Source organism: Pogona vitticeps, chromosome 6 (assembly GCF_051106095.1).
Source record: "Pogona vitticeps strain Pit_001003342236 chromosome 6, PviZW2.1, whole genome shotgun sequence".
NCBI classification, from domain to species: Eukaryota; Metazoa; Chordata; class Lepidosauria; order Squamata; family Agamidae; genus Pogona; species Pogona vitticeps.
In genome coordinates, this window is record NC_135788.1 from 100267315 (window position 1) to 100280026 (window position 12712).

General features: G+C 42.5%; 1 non-coding gene across 1 annotated transcript; it reads right to left on the reverse strand.

Moving 5' to 3' along the window:
• Positions 1–8760: 8760 nt before the first annotated feature.
• TRNAC-GCA (transfer RNA cysteine (anticodon GCA)) lies at positions 8761–8832 on the reverse strand. Its single transcript has one exon. It is a non-coding gene; the product is annotated as a tRNA-Cys (tRNA).
• Between the last annotated feature and the right edge of the window lie 3880 nt (positions 8833–12712).

Consider the following 12712-nt stretch of genomic DNA (forward strand, 5'->3'; position numbering starts at 1 on the left):
TAGTGTTTCCCACAAAATCATGGACCAGCAATTCCACCCTTCCTGGTGTTGTTGGGATACACCTCCCATCATCCCTAGTCAGTATAACCAATGGTTGGGGATCATGGGACATCTAGAGGGCTACATGTCCCTCACCCAGATGTTAAATCATGATAAAGCTGCAATCTTACAGCCTGAAAGGCCTAATTGAAAGAGCAAGCTTGGAGAAATTCCTTTTTTCTTTCTTTTCGGAACCCTAATTCTCAAGTCACTAGCTATGCTGCTTGCAGAATTATGGGACTTGTCATCAAAAAATGTAACTGTTCCAAGGCCTGGGAACAATGAGGATTAAGATGGTTCTCCCTCTTCCCTTGCAACCTGTAAAGTATTTCTTGTACAGGCTTTCAGGATTCCATCACTAGCTTGTGACACCATCACCCGGTTAATAAGCAGCCCCCCGTTCTCCTTCTCAGATGGCAGCATCATCAACCTATAGCTTACGTAGTAAAGAACAAGCCCTCTCTTGTCTCCATCAACTTTTGGCAGCCTTGTGCTAAAGTTCACAACCACCAACAGTTCTGGGACCCAAAGACATGCAAAAAGCAAGGGGAAGAGATGGGGAGTGGAAAAATGCTTGCTTTGCATTAAGACCGCATGGCTTGCGGAGAACAGCTCTTCCACTGCCCACCACCAGCACCCCATGACTTCCTTCCTCACACATAAGACGCACTTGCGACCCATTCTGATGAGCCTGTGTGTGGTCACATTCTGCTCCTAGTTTCAAAGATGGGGTGTGTTTCTAACTTTTTTCAAATCGCAGTAAACTCATTAGTGACACAGGAGGTGCTTTGCTTTTAGAACATGTTCAGGTTCAAGCCCCATTTGTGGCACATAATACTTTCAAAAGTCAAGAATAAAAAGCCACAGAAGCAAATCTGAAAACAATCCCCAAATGTTCCAAATCCCATCCTCCACGGCTCCAGCTTTGGCAGCGCCTTCAGAAACTAGGTAGAGTTGGAATTGACCTTTACTCAAAATGCAGGAGGGCAGCTGGTCTTAGGTAGGTAGGTAGGTAGGTAGGTAGGTAGGTAGGTAGGTAGGTAGGTAGGTAGGTAGGTAGGTAGGTAGGTAGGTAGGTAGGTAGGTAGGTAGGTAGGTAGGTAGGTAGGTAGGTAGGACCATCCAAAGACATTTTGCTGCTTAAGATGAAGGACGAAACGGCGCCTCCCTCTCCCCAACTGAACATAGAGAAGCAAACTGAACCCCCAGTTGAATCTTATTTCAGTAGAGGTGACAGGGTAACATTCTCTGCCTCACCTGGGGATAGCAAACCAGCTTAAAGGAATAGGGCAGGTCATGGGGGAGTTTATGTCGATGTGCCTTCCAGCAGAGAGGCATGGCTAAGGGCCTAGAAAGAACAACCCCTGAACTACTGCTGCTTCCCTTCCACTTTGCATCTGCCCCCTGAAAGTAGTAGCAGCCTCATTCCTCCTAAAGTGACAACCTTGAAACCAGCAGTGGGGAGACATTACCCTCACATAGGATCTAGTTGCTTTTTAATCACTATTGGTGGCGTGGGTGATTCTTTCTCATTTGGGGGGGGGTGGCCCTTGCCGCCAAGAATGGGGTTCACAGCCTGGGGGTACATCTGGACCCAACGCTCACCATGGAAACCCAGGTGGCGTCGGTGGTCCGTACCGCCTTTTTCCACCTTTGGCGGATAGCCCGGCTGTGGCCCTATCTTGATTTGGGGGCCCTCACTACTTTGGTGGATGCACTCGTAATCTCAAGATTAGACCACTGTAATGTGCTCTACATGGGGCTACCTTTGAAGTTGATGCAGAAACTCCAGGTGGTGCAGAACGCGGCGGCCAGACTCCTTACTGGAGTGAGAAAATACCATCACATCTCCCCTATCCTGGCCGCGCTGCATTGGCTGCCCATCCGGTTCCGCATCGACTTCAAAGTTTTGATGCTTACATATAAAGCCCTAAATGGTTTGGGGCCTCGATACTTGGCGGAACGCTTACTCCCACCCAGATCTACCTGTGTCACCCGAGCGAGTCAGGAGGTGAGGCTGAGGAGTCTAATGCCGAGGGAGGCCCGGAAGGAAAAAACAAGAAACTGGGCCTTCTCGGCGGTGGCTCCTCGCCTCTGGAACAACCTGCCTCCAGAGATTCGCTCGGCTCCCTCGCTGGGTATTTTTAAGAAACAACTGAAAACATGGATGTTTAGACAGGCCTTCCCTCCCAGTTAATCCCTGACCTCTCTCTTGCTTCCTTTATTATGTTTTCCCTTTCCATCTTACAGAATTTTAATCGTGTACAAATTGCTTTTAATTATACAGTATATTGGTTTTGTATTGTGTGTTTTGTGCTGTAAGCTGCCTAGAGTGGTCAATATGACCAGATAGGTGGGGTATAAATTGAATGAATGAATGAATGAATGAATGAATGAATGAATGAATAAATAAATAAATAAATAAATAAATAAATAAATAATCACAATCCCAAGAACTGTCAGCCAGAGCCCTGTGCAAAATAGCAGGGGGAGGTATATGGAGAGTCTCACTAAATGAGTTACTAAGTCGCTAAAAGCTGTGCCCCTCAAAATTCATTGGGCAAATAGGGCTGCTTTTCTTTTGGAAGAGGGTCACTTGGGAGACACCCTACTTTTGCGTGGCTCTGATGTTTCAAGTACAAGGCACTGGGCGATTTCTATGCTGATATGTTAATGTTGTAAGAGAAACACTTGGTGTGATTTCACTCTTAGAATTATGGAACAGAGTGCCTCTGAGTATATGCTCAGTGCAGGACGTTTCTGTTTCAGAAGACTGACTTAGCTCACAGTCCTTTCACTTGAAAACCCATTTCTGCCCCATTGAGTGTCTTTTATTTCATGCTCCCTTTGAGAAAAATACATTTCATTGTTGTGGTTACAGTTACTCAGTTGGCAACAGGAAATTCTTGCTGACTATTGCCTATACCAGTGATGGTCAGAAATGGACCAAGATTGTACAACTCATTTGTATTTTTCTTCTGAGCAGTGTGTGTGTTTGTGCACGTGCATGCATGTGTGTACATGTATATGCACAAGGTGAAGAAAAATCCTGGATGGTTATTTATGAAAAATCAAACTGAAATCCTCTACCCAGTATAATTTCATAAACAAAGAAATATCAGAACTATAGTATCTGGAATCACACCATTCTACTGTCTTATTGTTGCTAATTCACTTCCACCTTCTTCCCTGGGAGCTCAAGGGGACAAAGATGACACTTCTTCCTACTTTATACTTACAGCAATCCTGAAAGAGAGTGACAAGCCCAAGCTCCCCCAGTGACTTTAACATCTCAGCTGTCCCAGTCCTACCCTCTAACTGCTGCACCTCACTGTGCTGTATATTTTCTAAAGCATTTCTGAACCAGTGTATTCCAACAGTGCATTCCATACTCTGGAGGAAGAAAAGGAGAAACTTCTGATCAGAATTCTTCAGAACTGCTAGAGGAGAGGATTTCTTGCTTCTTAGGTTACTGTTCAGTCACCAGAGGCAAATTATCTTACTAGCCAGCATGGGAGCATCTCTTGTATAACCTACTTGGAGACTGCACAAAGAGCCCACTCTCAGTTAAGGTTTTGCAGTCATTGTTATACTTAACTCTTGCAAACAAGGTCGCAAGATGAATAGTACCATGAACACAAACTGGACCAAGGAAGATCAAGCTGGAACTGACTTACCAAAGCACAGACCAAATTCAGGGCCACTGTCATGAAGCTCACAACATGGACTGAGTCTTCCATGATGCTCAGATGTTTGCCGTCATCCAAAGCAGAGGCAGGTTTGCTTGTTTTTGATGTTCAGTCCTTCCCCATCAAAAAGTACTGGCTCTTTCAAGCTTTCAAATCTAAACTGAAGATGTGAAGCCAGAATCCAAGCTCATCTCTTTATCCATGAATTAGGCTTTTTAATTGTTTTGTCCAAGAGCGTGAGCTGAAAACAACCATGAGAAATTAGTCCGAAGACCCACCAACGTCAGACACAGGCATTAATTCAGCCAGTTGATAGTTCCTGCGATAGAGGCTTAATGAGGCTGAGCATCCTCACAGTTTGGTTCTTTCCTCTCTGGGCTCTGCTTACTCAGACAGCACTTGCGGCTTCTCCTGCTACTCCTTGTTCCCCTTCAAAGCTGAAGGACGGGGGCTTGTTAGCTTACTCCTAGGTGCTAGTTTTCCCCATTCTTTCTTATAGCCCTTTTCCTTTGCAAGATCCTCCTGAAAGCTTTTCTTTATTCCCTCTGCCTTCCAGTTTTCAAATGACAAAACTAAAGAGTCCCATTGGAAAAAAATAAAATAAAATGTATTTCACATTTCAGAATCCCTGGGCCAGTTTTGATATCAGCTTTTTTCCAACCTGGTGCCCACCAGATGTGTTGGACTATAAGGCCAATAATCCTCAGCTTTTCACCTCCATTAGCGGCTGTGCCTGTTGTTCTAGGAAGCTGTCCTATACTGAATTAGCTATACTGGACCATTGAGATCAGAAACTGACAACCTTGACAGATTTGGGATCCAATTTCATTCTTTTGGGATCTGCCACAGAAGATATGCTCCCTCTTCCATCCTGACTCCTCTAAGCAAAATTTGGTAGCAAATATAAATAACCCACAAAAAAGAGCAGGAGGTTCCGGTTTTAAAGGGACTTTAGAAGCTTGCTGCCATGATTCAGTGGCATATTTGGAGGAGAGGACAGGTGGGTGCAAAAATTTCCTTCAGGCCACATAACATCCATGCTTAGTCAACTGCTTTTGACTGTCTGGAGTTTCAGACTGGAGCCTTTCCCAGCCCTACCTAGACATTCAGGCCATCAGATCCAGAACTTTTTGCGGTACAAAATGTATGTTTCCTCCCTGAGCCAAGAGCCTTGTCTACACCGTAGAAGCATATGAGGGAGGGAGTGGTTACATCTCTACACTAAATTGCAGTGCTGCTCTGGTGCTTGAGGCAGGGGTCATTCCCTGTCTTAGTGATTGTATGTGTTCATCCCTAGATCTTCTGCATGCAATGCATGCAATTCAGCACCAGGCAAATCAGGCTCGGCACCAGGTGAGCCTCCCAGGGGAGAGACTTCCAGAACAGGAGAGCCACAACCTAGAACGCCCTATTCCTCATCAATAAGGACTTTGATGCCCTGCAATATTCTCATATATCACTGGCCAGCAGATATCTTGACCTGAAGAAATGCACCAGCAGCCAAAGAGCAGATTGATGTTTGCTGGTTTGCTACCATCTTCTTTGAGCCTCAGTTGGCAATATCCTCTCTAAGCTCTATACATAAAAAGCAGTCTGGTTTGCCCAGCTTAGTCGGGCTTTTGATAAACTATTTAAATCGCTCAGATCAAAAGAGCTCTGTGGGTTCCTTCCCTTTTACCAGATGAAAATCTATGCATTCCATGCTAGGGACAAGCAAATTCTGGCAGTGCAGAGGCTAAGTTATGGATCCTGGATCCTTTTCCAAGCTGAAAGGGACCAAGTGTCTCTTCGGTGAAATGCTTCTTTTCAAGAGTGGCAATTTCCCTTTATATGCAGAAAAAAAGGGGGATGATTTATTTGGCTTACAAACAGGAATCCACTGCATTTTCCCTGCTTCTGTTCTACATGCTTACAATGCACATATATGGTGTTAGTTCTCATCATGTTCAGTGTATCTAATAGCTCTGTAAATGCAGCCTTATGGGAGAAAGTGTCACTGAACTTATGTCCAAAAAAAAATTGCATAGAAATGTGTAGGCTCCCTTTCGAGTTTCTGTTTCAGGGTAGTAGGAGCCTAACCAAATTCATGAATAACTGGTATTGCAGCTGGTTGCCACATTTGCCACTGACATGGTACAAAGCCAGGACAGCAATCCTATGCATTCCTGTCTGAATGCAGTAGGCTTTCCTTCAGAGTAAACATGCATAGGATTAAATGATATGCCTACCAAGGATTCTTCCACTGTTTGCTTTGCAAAGCTGGTTCTGTCCTCACTGGTCCATCTTATCAACAAAACACCCCCTTTCCCCAGCCACTTCCTGAACAAACAGCTGCTGTTGCATTTTAGGGCTAAATGGAGCAAGATTTCCCCAGAAGAGTTTCCCTCCAGATTGCTGGACTACAAGCCATGCTGGTTGTGGGTTATGGGAGTTATAGTCTAGCTAGCACATCTGCAGAACACTTTCAGTTCAGTTCAGTTCAGTTTAGTTGTGGGAGAAAGTTGGATTCAGATGTAATCATACATAATCTGGGGATGTATTAAAATCCTGGGGTCTTTAATCAGGTATGGCTGATTTGGCTCCCCTTCATTTTAATACATTAGGTCTACTTGAACTGCTACTGAATCTGGTTCTGATCCATGCCTGGTTGTCTCTGCATAAATGTCTCATCCTATAAAGAGAATCAGAGGCAAAATGTGTGCTACTCCTTGCATGAAACAATGTCACATTTATTTAAGTGAAAAAAAAAACAAAAACTACAAATGGGGTTTCTCAGTCCAGTCTGGGAATGGAGTATGTAAAAAGGAGAGGTGTAATCCATCTGCTCTTGCTGCAATCCTGAAAAAATGGGGATGTAGGGGATGTGAGACCAATAATCCCACAGGCACCAAATGGATTTTTTTTTGTTTGCTTGCTTTGACGATTGCATTGCTACTTTCTCTGTGTTGTTGTTGTTACATGCTGTCAAGTCACTTCTGACCCATGGTGACACTATGAATGAGTGACATCCAAGATGTCTTATCATTAACAGCCCTTCTGCACACTTAGAAATTCAAGGCTGTGGCTTCCTTTATGAAGCTAATTCATGTCATATTTGTTCTTCCTCTTTTCGTGCTACTTTCACCTTCCCTAGCATTATTTTTTCCAGTGAGTCTTGTCTTTTCATGATGTACCCAAAGTAAACGGCCTCGATTTCATAATTTCTGCTTCTAGAAAGAATTCAGAATTGCTTTGCTTTAAGATGCACTTGTTCAACTTTCTGGTGGTCCATGGGGTTTGCAAAGCTGTCCTCCAACACCATATTTTGAACTAATCCATTTCCTCCCCCCTCCCCCCCCCCGCTTTCCTCATTGTCTAGCGACCACAACTGTCCTGTTAGGCATCCTTCAGTCTCGAGAGACTATGGTAACGTGCTCTGAATGGAGGACTTGGAACAGCGTCTAGTGTGGCTGAGAAGGCCAATTCGAGAGTGACAATCCCTTCCGCACTGAAGACAAATCCAATCTGTCCCCTGTCCAACTCCCCGATTTTGCTGGTTTCCAGACTGCCTCTTTGCCTCGGCCTGCTAGACAAGGGCCTCTTCAAATTGAGAATGGCCATGATGCACTGCCTGCCTTCAGGCTGAACGCTCAAATGTCAGGGTTTTCCATCTGTTGCGGTCTATTTCTAAGGCCTTCAGATCCCGCTTGCAGATATCCTTGTATCGCAGCTGTGGTCTCCCCTCTGGGGCAATTTCCCTGCACTAATTCTCCATACAGGAGATCTTTTGGAGTACGACCATCAGTCATTCTCATTAGATGCCTGAGCCAATGTAGATGTCACTGTTTCAGTAATGTACTGTATGTTGTTGTTTAGTCGTTACGTTGTGTCTGACTCTTCGTGATCCCATGCACCAGAGCATGCCAGGCCCTCCTGTCTTCTACTGCCTCCCAGAGTTTGGTCAAATTCATGGTGGTAGCTTCGGTGACACTGTAATGTATACATGCTAAAAATTCCAGCTGGTTCTAGGACTACTCTATTTGGAACTTTGTCCTGCCAGGTGATACAAAAAATGCGTCAGAGACAACGCATATGGAAGGTGTTCAGCTTCCTCTCCTGACATGCACAAAGGGTCCAGGACTCACTGCAGTACAGAAGTGTGCTCAGGACTCAGGTTCATATCCACAACTGTCCATAGTAACTGGAAATATAATAGTATTGAAGGATCTTGGCCTTGGCCTCCGTGAAGCCACTCAATTACTATTGGCATCAGTAAATTACATGACAGAACTTTACACTTTATAGCTTTTTCGTTCTCTCGTAGCCACTCTTCCAAGTCACTGTGGTCTTCTGATTGCTTAGCTATGGCCTCCATTTGAATTGATGATCGAGCCAATTTTTACTGGAAGAAAAAAAATACATGTATGTATGTATGTATGTATGTATGTATGTATGTATGTATGTATGTATGTATGTATGTATGTATGTATGTATGTTTAAAGCAGGATTTTCAATTCCATACTCAGATGGGAAGGGCAGAATTTGTTCAAAAAGAATTTCAATTGGATTTTTCAAACAGTTTTATTTATCGCAGAAGCTGTTGCCTGTTATAACTTTCTCTGGTAGAAAAAAAGAACCAGAAATCAAAATCAGGAAGTGTTTTGTCTCAGTTAAAAAATCTAAAAGCTCGTCCATCAAATATTATTGAGATACAATGTTTGTCACCCTCCCAAAGGTCGGTAATAAATACTTATGGGAAAGTATAAAATATGTCAGATTTTCCTCAACCAATCACGCAAAGACGTATATAGGTCGCGCCTATTCCAAATGGTATAAAATCCTGTGTGGTTTAAGTTAGCAATAAATCTTGTTTTCGTCCACATAGGACAAAAAAATTAAAGGACCAGAGAGCATTACATCTAAATCAACCTTCAGGTTTGTACACAGTATTTATAGGAAACGTACACCTTCCCTCTAAATCTTTAAATATCTAGTTAGCTACATTCGTGAGGGACGAAACATAAAACGAAGGTTGAAAAAAAAAAACTAGTCGAGGGGGCACCCGGATTTGAACCAGGGACCTCTTGATCTGCAGTCAAATGCTCTACCACTGAGCTATACCCCCTCTGCTGGTTGAGTGGCTTCACGGAGGCTTTTTTATCGCTCTGAACAAGCGACACAGGCTTCCCAAGCGACGAACGAAAAGGCTTCCGTAGTCGGAAAATTTTTAAGCAGGAAGAAACGGATCAAGAACAGAATCTAATCGATCTGGTAAATAAAAGAAGTGCCAGCGGCCGCATATAATACAACTTAAGTACTGGAAGATAAAGAACGTAAGAAAAAGAGGTTAAGGAAATGCATGTATGTTATTGAGTGTTCTTGTTCCAAGCAAGATCCGCAGAACTTTGGGTCCCCTTTGGAGAGAAAGGAGGCGTATAAACAATACAAATATGTGGAATAAATAAATTTTCATAAATGGCTCTAAAAGCCTTTCTAGATACGTTTTTGGATGAGTGGTGTGCATGTATGAATATTGTTACTTGAGGACAGAGAAAGCAGAGGGAAACAATTTTTAAAGCGAAGGTATGATCTAGGTTTATGAATATTTATTTTTTAACAGCTTGAATGCTGGAAACACAGGGGCATTTTGAAGTTAGTCACAGTTTCAAGATATTGATATTTAGTCCTTTTCTACTGTTAAAAAGTATTCTGAATTTCACACATAGAACAGAATCTGCTGCGAAGCAATTGTAAGGGAGAATTTAGACACATAACGACGAGTCGGTGCCTTCCCTGCAGGAAAGTACAGTAAAGATAAAATACAGAAAATCCAGTGGCAATTTCTGGTATGAAAGGCTTTCCCCATCGCAGGGGTCTCCGAAGTTTCCCAAGGACAAAAATAATTCCTTAAAGGGGGTGGGTGGGGGCGGGGCAGGAAGTTTTAAATTAAATTAAATTAATTATTTCTATTGCTCGATAATGACATCATCACGGCTGAGCTGCATACATTTATGTCAGCAGGATTTCGGCTACTTAGTCACTGCTTCTTACATTACTCTTAATGCAACTTTGTAACTACTAATTACTTTGATGATAATTATATGCCATCAAGTTAGTGATCAGTTATTGTGACTCATTAAGAGACTGTTGATGTTTGCTGGTGCTTATGGGAGATAAATTCCAGTGCCTTGTTAAAACACAGACTGTGTAGGCTGGAAGAAGCCATTTCAGATTACGTATAAGGAAGATATGTACTGTACAGGGAGACCACAGCTGCCATACAAGGATATCTGCGAGTGGGATCTGAAGGCCTTAGGAATGGACCTCAACAGATGGGAAACCTTGATATCTGAGCGTTTGTGCACAGCAGTAAAGGAAGCTGAACACGTTCCATATGCGTTGTCTCTGACACGTTTTTGGTATCACCTGGCAGGACAAAGTTCCAAATAGAGTAGTCCTAGAACGAGCTGGAATTTTTAGCATGTATATACCGGTATTACTGAAACAGCGACATCTACCTTGGCTTGGGCATGTTGTGAAAATGGCTGATGGTTGGATTCCAAAAGGTTTCCTATATGGAGAATTGTTTGTTTGTTTGTTTGTTTGTTTGTTTGTTTGTTTGTTTGTTTGTTTGTTTGTTTGTTTATTTATTTATTTATTTATTTATTTATTTATTTATATATATGCCACCTGAGACCACAGCTGTGATACAAGGATATCTGCAAGCGGGATCTGAAGGCCTTAGGAATGGACCTCAACAGATGGGAAACCTTGACATCTGAGCGTTCAGCCTGGAGGCAGGCGTTGCATCACGGCCTCTCCCTTTGAAGAGACCATTGTCCAGCAGACCGAGGCAAAGAGGCAGACTCGAAACCAGCAAAATCAGGGAGCTGGACAGGGGATAGATTATATTTGTCTTCAGTGTGGAAGGGATGGTCGCTCTCGAATTGGCCTTCTCAGCCACACTAGACTCTGTTCCAAGTCCTCCATACAGAGCACATTACCATAGTCTCTCGAGATTGAAGGATTTCTAATCTGATATATTATGAATAACTGTATGTTATTCATTGTATTTATCATCATGTTGAACAATATTGTCATTCTCACACCACTGCTGTCTATCCGAATGGATCACTGCATCTCGGTAAAGTTCTAGTACACTGTGAGAATATTTCAGCATTGTTTTCATGGAGTTTTTGTCATTGTTCGTAACTTTTCCATGCTCCCTATTGGTTGTGATTAGATGGAGTTGAGGCAGCTACACTCACACATCTTGCTTTGGTTGCTAAGAAGAAAACTTTATCTTTTTATGTTCATTCTTGCTGCAGGTTTATAAAAGTATAATTTATTGTTTCTGTAGGCCATGAGATTCTTGGCAGACTTGAATGCCTTTGAAGGAAAAGAGGCCGGGAATAAACTGAGTAAAGTAGTACTGCTAAGGTCTGGAGAAGGCATAGGTGGAAACTCGTTCTCTCTACCCAAATAACTTGACTGGGATGGGATATTAGCAGGTTGCTGCTCTATCTGTATTTGCAAAATATCTTGAGCTCATTCTGTAGACTTCATTTTTATGAAGTTTTAGCATAACTAACTCTGTGTGGACATTGGTGTGAGGGTTTATAATAATATCGGACCCGATGGGTCATCCAGTCCAGCCCCTGTCAAGGAGGTGTAGTCGGGAATCAAACTCCCAACCTCCGGCTTCTGAACCACTGAGACTCCAGCAGTACACAAATCTTTCCCATCACTATTTTATTGATATTGATTTATTCAGTTTACATCCCAGTTTACGTACTCTCAAAACAGGTTCAAGACAGGTCACAATGAGATTAGATGAAAAGGAACAGATGAACAAGCAAAATATTATAACTCTAAAATGCAGTTAAACTAGTTATAACATTCGAACAGTTTATAAGACTGTTTAACTATCCTAATATCAATCTGCTTTCCAATGAGAAGAGAATGAGGCTTAATGCCCAACTACAACTATTTCTAGCAACAAAGAAACACAAGCATACGTATATTAGTGCAAATATATACAGAAATTTTCTTCCCACCCTCTGCTTTTCTCATTGTTGAAATATCTCAAAATTCTTTTTCTGTGTGCCTGGCTTTGTACATCCATATAGCATGTTTGTTTCAGTATTAAACATCTTTGCTGGAACCATTGATGGAGTTTGAAAAACTCATTCAGAGCAATCTCAGGCAACTGAGAGATACTATATTTGCCTGTTTGCTCAAAGATTTAGTCATTCTCTTCCCAGTTGGACCACTCTGTCCGGAGGAGGAGATGCTAAAGAGATCAGGAAGGTAAACATGTCATTTGCAACCCCATTAAGGAAGGTGTTAAAACCATCACTGGGAGGAGATGAGCAGAAGGATGATGAGGTGTGAGGGGAAATATGTTTAGATAAACATTCACAAGTTGACACACAAACACCACAACCTAGGCCATAATAAACCTGTTAGTTGTTAAAGTGCTACAAGACTCACCCGTAACATAAAAAATTTAGTTATTGATGTATTACTTTTGTTTTTAAAAAACAGTAGTACTGTACATAGGCTATGTTGGGGAAACCAGTCATATGACCTTCTGATATTGCTGGATTACAACTCCCCATCAGGCCTAGCCGGTAGAAACATTGGTGAGTTATCATGGAGGTTGTTGGCCAACAGTATTTAGAGGGTGAGCCATTTCCTGCCCTTGACATAGATGAATAGACAATATGGCATTAAAAAGGGTAATATGTTATATGTAAAACAATACAGTAGCTAGCATGGTGATAGTGTCTGAGATACTCCTGAGTAAGAAGAAAAATGTATACAATAGATCAGTGGTTCCCAACCTTGGGAAACTAAGAATACCCATGTATTCTTGGACTGCAACTCCTAGAAACCCTGGTTAGCACAGAACACCTGGGTTACCCAAGGTTGGGAACCACTGCAGTAGATGACATGAGCTCTTGGTATGGTCAAAGAAGTGAAGAAGGAGGGGATAAGGGATA